This window comes from Bos grunniens, chromosome 12 (genome assembly GCF_055505025.1).
Source record: "Bos grunniens cultivar Pamir isolate PY7600 chromosome 12, Bosgru_T2T1.0, whole genome shotgun sequence".
NCBI classification, from domain to species: domain Eukaryota; kingdom Metazoa; phylum Chordata; class Mammalia; order Artiodactyla; family Bovidae; genus Bos; species Bos grunniens.
Genome location: NC_141176.1, coordinates 23,190,029 through 23,204,768, shown reverse-complemented (window position 1 = coordinate 23,204,768; position 14,740 = coordinate 23,190,029). Strand labels below are relative to the sequence as shown.

General features: G+C 39.3%; 1 protein-coding gene and 1 non-coding gene across 2 annotated transcripts in view; one reads left to right on the top strand and one right to left on the bottom strand.

Annotated features, from left to right (window-relative positions):
* Positions 1-14,740, bottom strand: part of LHFPL6 (LHFPL tetraspan subfamily member 6) — a 234,278-nt gene that overhangs the window by 71,149 nt on the left and 148,389 nt on the right. The gene's annotated exons all lie outside the window — the stretch shown is intronic.
* Positions 9,083-9,217, top strand: LOC147361524 (small nucleolar RNA SNORA48). The gene has a single exon (XR_015138537.1). It is a non-coding gene; the product is annotated as a small nucleolar RNA SNORA48 (small nucleolar RNA).

Here is a 14,740-nt window from a genome sequence, read left to right as displayed (position 1 = left end):
CTAACCCTAACCCTAATTCAATTTTTAACATTTTATTTATTTTATTGACGTATAGTTGATTTACCATGCTCTCTTGATTTACCTACCCTACATCTGGCTCCAGGAAGCGTTAGGGTTAGGGTTAGACCTATATAGTCAAAGCTATGGTTTTTCCAGAAGTCATGTACGGATGTGAGAGTTGGACCATAAAGAAGGCTGAGCACCAAAGAATTGATGCTTTTGAACTGAGGAGTTGGAGAAGACTCTTGAGAGTCCCTTGGACAGCAAAAGGATCAAACTAGTCAAACCTAAAGGAAATCAACCCTGAATATTTATTGGAAGGCCGAGGCTGAAGCTCCAACACTTTGGCCACTTGATAAGAAGAGCTGACTCACTGGAAAAGACCCTGATGCTGGGAAAGATTCAGGGCAAGAGGAGAAGGGGATGACAGAGGACAAAATAGTTGGATCATCACTGACACCATGGACAGGAGTTTGAGCAAACTCAGGGAGATAGCGAAGGACAGGGATGCCTGGCCTGCTGCGGTTTATGGGATCGAAAAGAAATGGACACAACTTAGCGACTAAACAACAAAAGCCTATGTAACTGAATCAGGAGACTGTCAATATTTCTCAAAAGAACCTAATAATTGTACATGACCAGACTAACTGAGAACAGCTTGCATACATTTAGCTACAAGTGATCAACACGCTGTATTTGCAGAATAGCTGAGAAAGAAAGTTGTGTTTGGGAATTAGCAGACAGAATCTTGGTCTACTCCTAGATCTTTTGAATTTTGTTCTTTCCTTTTTCTCATTTAGGAATCGTGACAGGAATCATAATACCCTGACAGAAATAGCAGCTAAGAATGACTGAACTGTGTGTCTGGAACTGTTCTCAGAATTTTATGCACTAAATTCTTTTAATGTTTATAACAACCCTAGGAAACAGATGCTACAATATCCCCCACCATTTTATAAATAAGGAGAGGAGCACAGAGAGACCGTGTTGACCCAAATGTATACCATTGATAAGGGACAGAGAGGGGTCTTGAACCCATGCAGTTGGCCACTGGTGCACATTTGTTTAATCTTATTCCCACACTGCCTGTCTCCAGAATATCATAGGAAATTCAAAGATGAATGACATTTGGGTTTATAAAATTAAGTATTATACAAGGAAATGGCAACCCACTCCACTATTCTTGCCTGGAAAATCCCATGGACAGAAGAGCCTGGTGGGCTACAGTTCATAGGGATCACAAAGAGTCAGACACGACTGAGTGACTGAGCATCCAAGGTAGTCCACGTAGCACTAAGAGGAATACAAAATATTGTAGAGTTTCAAAGAAGGGAGAGAGAATATCTAATCAAAGAGATTTGGAATATTTTAGGGAGGAAAAATGTTTTTTTCTATTCATTTTAATTCCACAAAATTTTCCACAGTGTTTAATGCCAACTCTTCAAAGAGTTGCTAGCCAAGTAATAAGTACAAAATATAGCCACACTAATGTGTACTCAGGAAAATATTCTACCATTTAAAGTAGGAAAATGAGACTTGAATAGTCACAAAATTAGTTTTTATTTAAACTTCATCAGTTCAGTTCAGTCGCTCAGTCATGTCTGACTCTTTGTGACCCCATGGACTGCAGCATGCCGGGCTTCCCTGTCCGTCACCAACTCTCAGGACTTGCTCAAACTCATGTCCATCGAATTGGTGAGGCCATCCAACCATCTTCATATTCTGAGCTAATTTATGTTTCTTTTTAAGTATTGGCTTGGCCAAAAGTTTGTTTGGATTTTTCCATAAGCTGCTATGTTAAAACCCCAAGAAACTTTTTAGCCAACCAATATGTCCGAACTGAGTCTTTCTGTTGCTACTTTCTTTACTAGGTGAAAAAGTATTTGCATTTTCACAAGTATATTGAATCTAACATGCCTATCAAAAAGTATACACACAAGGGCATGGATCAAAGAATTTTCAGAAAGTCAATATAACCTCATAAACCTTTACTTGGGCTTCCCAGGTGGCTCAGTGGTAAAGAATCTGCCTGCCAATGTAGGAGAGGTGGTTTCAATGCCGGAGTTGGGAAGATCCCTTGGAGTAGGAAATGGCAACCCATTGCAGTATGCTTGCCTGGGGTATCCCATGGACAGATATCCTTGGAGTATCCCTGGCATAGGTTATACTCCATGGGATTGCAAAAGAGTTGGCCTTGACTTAGTGACAAAACAACAATCTTTACTCAGATTAAAAAATAAAATATGACTGGCACCTCATAAGCATTCTTCTGCTCCTTTTTAATCACCACCCTATCCCAAGGGTAACCATTATCCTAACTTTAAACAGAATAGATTGGTTTGCCTGACTTTGTACTGATATGAATGGAATCATACATTTGGACTCTTTTGTTATGGTTTCTTTCCTTCAACGTTGTTTGTAAGACGTTTGTGTCATCCATATGGTTGACCATCACAGTAATTTGTTTATTGTAATTGCTGCATAGCATACCATTGTGAATATACTACAAGTTATCCACTTTACTGTTGATAAGTCTTTTGATAGTTTCCATTTTTTTCTTTGGTACAAAAGATGCTTCTATGAACATTCTAATACATGTATTTTCATGCACATAACTATATATTGCTAAATATTGCTGTCTGAAATATACCTAGGACTGGAATGATAGATCATAGGGTATATAGGCACCTAAAAAGGTACTTCCTACCTAGAAATTAAGCTCAGTAAACAATGTTTTGTGTGCGTATTAGCCCAAGTCACATCAGAAAGCCTTAACGAAATAAGCATCAGTTGTGAGAATGGAAGTGTCAACATTCATACAACATATTCATCGTCATTACTCTTTCTAGAGTCAAATTTAGGCCACTTAATTCAGTGGGAACTTATCAAGGGACTGGTTCTTGTCATTTTTCAAGAAATTGCTTTCACTCTTTCATACTAAACTTTAGGGCATGTGCTTCAGTACATCTAAAAATGTCCTAGGGATTCCTGGTGGTCCATTGGTTAAAGCTCTTGCTTCCAATGCAGGGGACTATGTTCGATCCCTGGTGGGGAAACTAAAATCCCATATGCCACACAAGGGGGCAAAAAAAAATGTCTTCAAGGTCAGTTTTGACTGGAGTGCAGGGAGCCCAAGGTCCCCTGCTCTTGCTGTTATGGACTCTCTGGGGACACTCGTGTCACTGGTTCTTCTAGTGCAATGAAGTAAACTTCACGTTGAAGGCTTCAAGCCCCTTTTGCTGTGGGCTCATTTCTTGTCATTTGCGCTATATCGTGCTATGAAATTTCTGTTTATGAAATCATAACAAAGGGCATAATAATGCCAATTATTTGTCTCATCTCTGCCCAAACACCTAAAGGGCATAATCTCTTGGCAGTTGAGGGTTTTTTCCATGCTTATTGGCATTTAGATTCTTGGCAATGTTAGACTGTTTGGGGTACAGTAAACTGAAAGAAAACAGCATGTTAACTTTTTTCAAAATATAACCAAGTTGCTAGAATCAAGACAAATGAATGTTTTTGTCTCTACACTGGGCATGGTATTTTTCTTAAAAAACACTTATAATTCAAGGGACCATTCAGATGTTAAAGTCTGGGTGTCTCCCTCTGCTAACCCTTGGGTAGCACATGATCAGGTCATTTTGCAAAAAAGCAAATACCTCAGCCCTGCTTCAGGCCAACTTGGCCTGTGCTTTTTGTAATAGCAACCCAAGGAGGAAACATCTGGAAAAATACCATGACTGAGCTGGTGGGACCAAAGACCAATGTGAAATGGTCTATTGTTAATTTCCAGGAACTGACACAGAGTGTAGAATGAAATAATTCAGTTGGGCAGGAATCTTGTCAGATTTCTGAAAGGCTTGCATATCACTGTATTGTCTCGCTAGACAGTAGAAGGAAAAATAGCTCAGCAAAGTTGGGGGAAAAGAAATCTTGGTGCGTGTGTGTAAGTGTGTATATGTGTGCATGCAGTGTGTGCACACACGTGCCAGACAACTCAAATCTGTTATCAATATGTTCCTGGTGGATTCCTCTGATGGCAGGGACAACTTGCCATAAAAGTCTCGAAAGAATACAAAGACCAGCTGAAAGAACACTTAAGTCCTGAACTGTGTTTGCAAAGAAGCATCTTGGTTCCCCACCAGACTGAATTCCAGAGGCCATGGCTCTCGGTTTATCCTTGCTCTCCATAGTGAATGGTCAGGGTCTGGTACATAGTTTGCAATATCCAAAAATCTATTGGGTGAAGACTAAATGAATTTATAAGTGAATGGGACAATAAATAAAACAAGCAGCCAAGCGCTACAGTCTAAGGGCTGAATTTGACTCTTGTCAACTGTATACCATTGGCAGTCAATTTATCTCCCTGACCTTTACTAAAAACACTAAAGAAATAGGGGAGAAAAGAAAACAGTATTACCTAGCTTGAGTGGATATTTGATTTTGAAGTGAAAGCCACTCAGTCGTGTCCGACTCTTCACAACCCCATGGACTGTATAGTACATGGAATTCTACAGGCCAGAATACTGGAGTGGGTAGCCTTTCCCTTCTCCAGGGGATCTTCCCAACCCAGGGATTGAACCCAGGTCTCCCACATTGCAGGCGGATTCTTTACCAGCTGAGCCACAAGGGAAGCCCTATTTGATGTTAGGTAGTTAACAGAATAAGGACTAGAAACACCTTTCAAATATCACTTCTCTATTCCACTGCCCATGGGAAGTGTTTAACGGGAAAGGAATGGATGTAGGTTGAAGAAATGTTCAGTGGATGAAATTATGCATACACGGTGGCTCAGGCAGTAAAGAATCTGCCTACAATGCAGGAGACCCAGGTTTGATCCCTGGGTCAGGAAGATCCCCTGGAGAAGGGAATGGCTACCCACTCCAGTATTCTCGCTTGGAGAATTCCATGGACAGAGGAGCCTAGGGTCCATGGGGTTGCAACGAGTTGGACACAACTGAGCGATGAATGCTTTCACTTTCATTTACATATGTGTGCCAACCTCTGAGAGTACAGCATTGAGTAAATATAAACCACAGTGCAGACGGTAAATAAAAATTAGTATTAGCTAAAGTCTTTGCTAGGATTATGACTATTGAAAAGATCTGGGGTGGGGGGGGAAATCTGAACAACCACAACCAGGCTCTATGACTCAGACAAAGATTCTATGTTTGAATATCAACCCCGAGGGGCTGGTATCTTTATCTGTTTTTTCTATTCATCTACCCAAAGGTCTAGGACAATGCCTGACACATTATAGACGGTCGGCACTTATTTGTTGAATGGACAAATAAACCTTAAAACGCTAAAATGAAAAAAATAGGGGGAGAAGGCCTTAAAGAATATTGTGTTAATCACGTTAGTTGGCCGGTTCACTTACTCTCCATCTTCTCAACTGAAGGCAGAGGTCATCAACACGGTCCAGCTGGGATGTTACATAATGGTACCTGTGCCTGTACAGTTTAAAGGACAAAAAGATGGAGAATAAAAGGTTTTCTCTCTTCTCCCATCTACAGCCTTTTCTCCTTTTCCCTACAACCTCAATACTTGGGTAATAAAGTCAGAAGTCTGAAGAACAGCAGAACCAGATTCACCTACTTAATGTGTGATGCATTATTTAGTTATAAGAAGGAAGAGGAAGTGCCAGCTTTCTCTCTTTTACAGTGTGTGCGAACATAAATCAAATACAGGAAAGTTGTAAAGCCATCGTGCAATTTTTAAACTTTTATAACTCTGGTGTCAGGGGTGTTAGAAATCATTTGTAAATGGCATGCAAATCAAATTTACTTCCTCAAGTTGTTAAAACCTCAGTTCTGCTAGTCCCAGTACCAGTTTTTTTTTTAATCTCATTGCCTATAATAGGTATATAAACATTTGTCACAGGCAGGCATTGAAACGATGAATATGTTTTGCACAAGCACATGAGGTTATTTTCATAAAGGTGAAAACATTTTTGTTTTAAAGTGTCATTTACAGATTTCTTCTCACCTTGCCTAGAACTCAGGTTATTAACAAATTTAGAAAAGCCCAAGGGTATATGGAAACTCCTCTCAACTTAAGGAAGAAACAAAGCTGGAACAGACAATGTTGTTTTTCATTATGCTTCTTATCAGTTTCTTTTCTTTGCAATGAAATCACTCTGGCTTATTCATACCCTTTGGAGAATGAGACTGTTTTACCATAAAGACTGACTACTCAGTCATTCTCCCCAAAGGCAGTGTCTGTTGCAAGAGAATCTGCGGGAATCCCTTGACTTTGACTTGTGTGTGGATTGACAAGGCTAAATTGGGTCCGAGTTGCTCGCTGCATAATATTAGATGAGACAAGGGCTGCAAGGGGGAATCCACAAGAGGCTTCCCTTCCTACAAGCATAAACTGAAGCCAAAGTGAGAGATCTTGCTTTGCTTTTATAAAACACATCTTTCTGTACCCTTCTATCTTTTAATCCCTAGCATCTCTTAACGTTCCTCTCCCTCGAAAGGGCAAACAGAAGGAAGAAAGGAGTCGTATCAATGACCAAGTTTCTTTCAGCAAAAATTCTTCCTTGTTAGCCATTCTGCAAAAGTTCATTAGCTGAATAAACCATTCTCTGCAGACCTCATCTCTATTCCTCTCTACTTTCCCCTCCCCCTTCCTTTCTTTTTAACCTTTCAGTGCAGAATTAAGTCTTTGTGATATTCAGCACATCAATGAACTCTCGCCCAGCCTGGGGGGACCTCGGGGGCCAGCGCAGGGGCGAATCTGTGGGCTGCATTCCAATTCAGTGAGGTGGTGACAAGGAACCCAGCCCAGTCGTCAAATAGATCCTGTGTCTGCATATGATTCATAACCCGAACATGTTTAGAAAGGGACAGAAAGGAGGAAGAAGGCATGGGATTTGGAGTTATAGAGTCAGTATTGTGCGAAGATTTAGAGCATTATGGGGGTAAGAAAAAGAGGATTTATTCTTGAGTCCTGGCAGCACTCAATCCACTGGCAGATCTGCTTCAAAAGAAGGCCAGTGACTTTATACAGCAGCTTTCCAAATAAGCTCAAGTTAAAACAAAACAAAACAAAACAAAGCCCACGACTAGTCTTCCCACCCCAGCAGCCCACTTCTACCCTCTCATGGCAAAATAAATGAATGAGTAAATGAATGAATGAATGAAATGAACAAGTCCTTTTCAACTATAGCTGGTTTTGTCTATGATTTTGTTTCCTTTTGGATAATGTAGGGGCAAAAGATGAATTAGCTGCTTATGCTTTTTATGAGATTTGGGGAAAACTGCTGCAAGGATATTTAAACAGTGAACTTAGAGAACGAATTAATTTAAGGGTTCTCATTTATCCACATGGAGTGTAATAGATTCAAAGCTAAATAATCGATTGGCTAGACATACTCTGATTCCTAAAAGTTTTAAGGAAAAGATTAAAGATTTTTTTAAAGGATGCAACAAAACTAATACTGGAGTTAAAAGGCACTGGCTATGTGCCTATTTTTTTATTACCCCCTGATTTTTAATAAATTTATTAAATAAATTTTAATAAAACGCATTTACATTTTATCCAGCAATCTCCTTATAATATACATGGCTGAATATTAAAAATGGTAGGAGCTAATATCACTTTGAATAAGCTGATGCTTATCCTACATTTTAAACGATAGATGTCTCAAGACCCTCATTAAGACAGAATGCCTCAAAGCTCCAGATAGCAGCTATGCATTTTCTTCAGTTATCCAAATAAAATATCTGATTTAGTCACAGAAATCTCACAATAATTGTCTCATCTTTGGGAACTTAAACAGCTTTGCCTTTCTTATTTATACTCTCAGTTATCTCTGGCATTAACATAAACTATCCACTGTGATCAACTAGCCCTGAAGACTGTATGGCATATGAACAGTCATATTCATCATAAGATGCCTGGGAAGGTAAAGGTGGAAAAGGGATTCCAATAATTAATGATATGTAAGATGCTGCCGATGACCAAACCAAGAATTCCAGATCTGCTATTTCTGAAATGTTTCAGCAATGCTACTCTGCCCCCACTTCCCCCACCACCCTAGAAATAAGAGATGGATTAAGTCCAGTTTGTCAACAGGTATAGATTTTAAGTCTTGAGTGTGCTAATCTATCTACTTAGTTTATTGAAATAGTCCCATGGGGGACTTGCCTGGTGGCCTAGTGGTCAAGACTTCACCTTCCAAGGCATGCAGTGCAGGTTTCATCCCGGGTCAGGGAGCTAAGATCCCATGTGCCTTGTGGCAAAAAAGACCAAAACGTTAAAACAGAAGGAATATTGTAACAAATTCAATAAAGACTTTAAAAATGGTCCATTAAAACAAAAAAAGCCAGTCCCATAAAACCCAGGACAATTTGTATTCTCCTATGTATACGGACTTCAATCTTGCTTACAAAAGAGAACAAACATTTTTAAATGTGGAATAAATTATACAGAATAAGGGCTTGTTTCTCTACTCTGGGACATCTTGCTTCTTGCAAAGCACAAGCATAATTTCACTGCCTCTCTTCAGTGAGTTGAGACTGATGTCATTGGTTGGGACCACAGTGATCTGAGATCAAAGTCTTTTATATCACTGAACAAAGAAAGAGAGGAGCATTTTCAGGCAGCTTTGGATGAAATGGTTTCAAAACCAATTTGGTATTCCCACCCTCTTCTCTAAAAACAGAAGTGAAGAAAAGTATTATAATTCTTATTTAATGAAATGCACTAAAAAAATTCTCAGTAAAAAACTTTATAGCCAATAAATTCTGCATTCACTGTGTGTGAAGTAAGAGTTGAGTTTGTATTCTCAAATTAATTAAAATCTTTTAACTTCCACTAAAGCTACTGTATTCTTAATCCCTTGGGCAAACTGGTTTAAGTTGATAATTCCTCCTAAATCCTAATTTTTATTGAAATTTTTAATCATTATGAGTTCTGCACATAGCAGCCTCAAATTAAAAAAAAAAAAAAACATTCCCTTGCCAACAAGGAATTTAGAAATGATTTTTCTTTGTTTCTTGGGGATCTTTTCCCAATTTGAGGCTTGCCAAGACAGATTAGGATTAACTAAAAGGTTTTCTAAAGATATATTTAATGTCCCTGACCTGGGTAGAGTGGCACCTGGTTGGTGGCACCTGTCTCATAACAGTAAGGGACAAAACAACCCCTTGTTTATCCCAGTTTGGCTTTTGCTCTGTGCCCATGCCTGGTTCATTCCCTGGACACATGGAAAGAAAAAAAAGGAAAAGGAAAAAAAAGATATATTTAAAACCCAAGTACATTTTCTAACTGTTAATAGCTGTTAATATTTCTTTCACAGAAGCAAAAATGGAGCAATGATTCGCAGCAAAGTGACCAAAGGCACAAAGAGGTTTTACAGACAAAACACACAGCTTAATAGCTTATGTGTTTCTAGAAAACCTGGATCAGCAGCTGCATTCGCACCTGCTCAGCTGCCCGGACCTTTCTTTATATTATCAGGCAAGCCTCCTTCAAACTGGACTCTCTAGAATCTGTACCCACTGTTTCCATGCAGCTCCCTTCCTAACTCATGTAAACCACACCGTTGGAAATAAGGCTTATTTCCCAAAGATTGCAGTTCCTGAAGACTATGGTCTGGGTCACTATGCAGTCAACATAGAGAGTATGCCTGAGTTCATCAAAGTATAATCTGTACCTCAACTTGAACCCCATTAGGTGGATTTGATGAATGGACCATTCACCCTTTGTGTGTTATTTCTATAGGTAGTAATTAATGTTGTTAGCATTATTAGGGGAAAAGTAAGCGGAGCGCCAAAGAATTGATGCTTTTGGACTGTGGTGTTGGAGAAGACTCTTGAGAGTCCCTTGGACTGCAAGGAGATCCAACCAGTCCATTCTGAAGGAGATCAGCCCTGGGATTTCTTTGGAAGGAATGATGCTAAAGCCGAAACTCCAGTACTTTGGCCACCTCATGCGAAGAGTTGACTCATTGGAAAAGACTGATGCTGGGAGGGATTGGGGGCAGGAGGAGAAGGGGACGACAGAGGATGAGATGGCTGAATGGCATCACTGACTCGATGGATGTGAGTCTGAGTGAACTCCGGGAGTTGGTGATGGACAGGGAGGCCTGGCGTGCTGCGATTCATGGGGTCGCAAAGAGTCGGACATGACTAAGCGACTGAACTGAACTGAACTAAAGACATTGTTATTTAAAAGAACTGCTCTAAAGGAAGCACAGAGGAAAATGTTCCCATTCAGAAACTGGGATCCATCCCATCAGTTTTCTTAACACATCAAAATTACAGGATTTTTTTTTTACTTAGGTGGTGGCTCAGATGGTAAAGAATCTGCTGGAATGCAGGAGACCTGGGTTCAATCCCTAGATCGGGAAGATCCCTTGGAGGAGGAAATGGCAACCCCCTCCAGTATTCTTGCCTGGAGAAGATAAAAACTCCATGGACTGAGGAGCCTGGTGGGCTACAGTGCACGGGGTCACAGAATCGGACATGACCAGGCGACTAACACTTTCACTTTCACAGGAGACGCCAGCTTTGTGATATCTGGGGAGGGAATAAAATGCCTTAGGACTCTTAGCAAAAGTCAGGGGAAGGGGACTTAGTCTAAAGTTAGAAAACTTTCAAAAGGTTATTTGAAAGTCTTGAAAGAATTGCATCTTTACTTTCATTGTAAGAGATACTTAGGGGATGTACTTAGTACAGAGAACTATACTCAATATCATGTAATAATCTGTAATGGAAAAGAATCTGAAAAAGTATATATATATATATATATATATATATACACACATACATGTATATATTTAACCACTTTGCTGTACACCTGCAATTAACACAGCATTGTAATTCAACTATACTTCAATAAAAAGAGGGACATAAATATGGTGAGAGGTGGAAAAGGAGGCTTTTCCTGGCATGTGGCTGCAAATAACAGCTAGAGGTAAGATAAAAACTCCTATGAATTCTACAGTCTGTTTTTGCTCGGTAGTGTTGACTTTGTCCTGGAAAGAACTTTCCTCTTTCCTACAGTGCTGTTCTTAGAAACAGCAATACCTTGTCTTTAAATTCTCAAAACTAAGAAACAGTTTGGACGTAGAATTGAAAAGCGGTTGTGCTTGATCATTTCTGTTTTGCCAGGAGGACATTCTTATTGCTGGTGGTAGCAATATCTAATATCTGTCTATCAGATCATGAAGAAATTCTAAATTACAAGTGTAGATGCCCATAGCATAGAAAGTATAGAAAGTCAAGTGATATTTTCCTATTATGTCCCCAACCACCAGGTTGTCAATCATGGTGAAAAGGTGAAACACTGAAAGTAAAATTTCAAAATGCACCGAAGTGATGCTTGGATATCACATTTGCTATTGGTTTAAAATTCAATTAAAAAGATGCTTTTAAAGGATTTTGCAAAATACAGCTAATAATTTAAAATTACTCTTTATAGATTCTGCTGAATGTTGAATTCATAAACCTTTAAGCCTTAGGTTCATAACCTACTAATCACACACATACTGTGATGAAATAGATTTCAGCTTTAAGACTGATCCTACATATTGAAAGAATTTAAAAACCATTCTCAATGTCATTTAGATGATTTCACTGGGTGAATGACAGTCCACTGTTCCAAGCTTTGTTTTACAAGGTATGAAATCAGATGTTTCGCACCAATAATTATCATCATTTCCAAATGAACATCTACTTGGCAGCATCCCATGTTCATGGACAGACAAGTTCCAGGTTCAAAGTTCGTTCCCACTGTGAAACAATGGGGATATTAATGGGGCCATTTTGGAAACTCACAGCTATCATCTGTTTCTGCTTATGCAAAGCAGTGCAATACGCGGACCTTGGAGCTGGGAGGATGAAGAAGAGTTGAAAAGTGACTTCAGAATGCTAGAAATTGAAGGCAAGCTACATGAACAAGGCTATTTATGTAACATATTTGGATTCTGTTCCCCTCCCTGGCAAAATACACATATACAAAAACCAAACTGAGGACTATGATTACTCATGAATGACAACCAAGCAGACTGGCTATCTTAAAACTTGACCGGCACGTAATGGAAAGAAAGAAGTAAACACAGACAGTTGGTTTGGATGTTTTGCGGTTTATTTACTTTTGCTGAAATCTTCAGGAGATAATTTTGTCTCATGTTCCATTTGGCAGATTATGTCAGAGTCAGAGTCAATAACTTCTGAGCAAGTACTAAGAAAAGGCAAGTTATAAAAGAGGTTACACTGTTATCACGATCTACATAAAAACATCAGCAGACTATGTGGTATGTGTTAATACTCAATTCAGTTCAGTTCAATCGCTCAGTCATGTCCGACTCTTTGCCACCTCATGAATCGCAGCACACCAGGCCTTCCTGTCCATCACCAACTCCCAGAGTTCACTCAGACTCATGTCCATCAAGTCAGTGATGCCATCCAGCCATCTCATCCTCTGTTGTCCCCTTCTCCTCCTGTCCCCAATCCCTCCCAGCATCAGTCTTTTCCAATGAGTCAACTCTTTGCATGAGGTGGCCAAAGTACTGGAGTTTCAGCTTTAGCATCATTCCTTCCAAAGAAATCCCAGGGCTGATCTCCTTCAGAATGGACTGGTTGGATCTCCTTGCAGTCCAAGGGACTCTCAAGAGTCTTCTCCAACACCACAGTTCAAAAGCATCAATTCTTCGGCGCTCAGCTTTCTTCACAGTCCAACTCTCACATCCATACATGACCACAGGAAAAACTATTTTTAATTTTTAAAAAATGATGCTGGTGTATTTCATTTCAAGAAAATACAGTGGGTGACAGCCTCAAGTTCCCTATAAAAACAAACTATTTAAGCCCAAAGCTCTCATTCCAGTTCCTTTCCCTCCATAGTTTATTTTAGGTTGGGAGTCTCATTTGTGTGGCTTTTACTGGAGCCAAGAACTAGTCAAAGGATGCTTCATGTGTATAATTCTCCACAGGTCTCTTACAGTACCAAGATTATCTCAGACATTACACACGAATGTACCTGGGTGGAATATTAACAATGCTTCGATATGCCAAATGACTTTAAGTCTTGCTTCAGGAATATGTGAAGCATAGTGCAATGAAATATTCAAAGTTATACGGACTGTACAGCATTAAGGACTTCTACATTATTGTGCAATCATTGCCAGAATTCATCTCTAGGACTTTTTCTTCATCCCAAACTGAAATCCCCATTAAAAAACAACTCCCTATTCTCCTAGTCTCCTCACCCCTGGTAACCAGTATTCTGCTATCTGGCCCTGTGAATTTGACTAATCTAGATATCTCATATAAGTGAAATTAGGTTGGCTTAATTTTCAAAGGCTCAAGTAGAATAATATTTACTTATCTCAAGAAATGAACAAGCATGGGATTTCCCTGGTGGTCCAGTGATTGGTTTTCACTGCTGAGGGCGTGGGTTTGATCCCTGGTTCGGGAACTAGATCCCACAAGCTGAGTGGTATGGCCAAAAAAGAAGAAAGAAAGAAATACATCAAGCTAATTAAGTTGCTTGTTATTTAGGTATGTGTCACCCTCTTTTGTTTTTTGGTTTTGGCTTGAGTATCTTTAATTCTGAATAGAAAAAAAAATCCTCAATTTTTGCTCTAAAATTATTACAAATCCATTTAGCTTACTTTGTATGCTTTTCCTTTTTCAAGAAACTCATTTGTCATTCAGCTCCTATCATAAACCAGATACTATGTTAGGCAGACCTGGATGATAAAATGGCGATCAAGACAGACAACAGTCCCCATCCTCACATACCTTATGGTGTAGTGGGAAAAACAGTTAACAAAGAATTGGAAAGGCTCTAGCAAAGGTTCTGACAGGAAAAATGCAGGGTGCTTCCAGATACACAAAGCAGAAGCATCAAACTCAGCTTGGGGAAAAGAAAGTTTCTGGGGAAAAGAAATGTCTAAGCTGAGACACGAAAGATAAGTGAGAATTAGGAGGTGGGAAAGAGTGATTCCAGAAACAGGAAAGAGTATCTGTGAAAAAGGACCGGAAAGAATTTCAATGGAGAAAGAGTCAAGCAAGAGAAAGGGACCAGAGAAAGATGAGATAAAGTGGGAACACAGCACAGTGGACCTTCTGTACGTCACGCTGATTCGTTTGCACTGTTTCCAAAGCAACGGAGAGTTGTAGGAGTCTGTGCAGTATTGTGACATGATAATATTTCAGAACGCTCACTCTGACGAGAACCAAATTAGAAGTGGGAGAAACTGGACCAGGTAAAACAAACCAGGAAATTATGGTAGAAATCCAAAGATGACAGCGGCATGAGCTATAGTAAAGGCAACGGAGGGATTAAGCGAAATCTTCTTTATGTTGACTCTCTCGTATGTTCTCATAAGCCAGTATAAATACAAATATATATAAAGTTCCTTTGGGTTTTTCCGTAAGATGTTGAGGAACTTTGTGGTCAACCCAATACATATTATACACACTCACACAAACACTCACACATACACATGTATTTTAAAGAACATATACAAAATAGCTAGATAAAATCATGGTTGTTCCTAAAGGGGCTCTAGCATTAAAGTGAAAATATATATGAAAATTATGTGAAATTAGATAATAAAATGAAAGGGTTTTTAAAAACAGTTGGATCTTAGATTTGGAAATTCAGTAAAAATTAGAAACAGATTTCAGTCTTAGAGACTCAATCCCACAATTCGGAGAAATAAAGTTTTTAAATAAATGAAAGTTGTGAAAATGAGAAACTCCAAGTAGTTAAAGAGAGA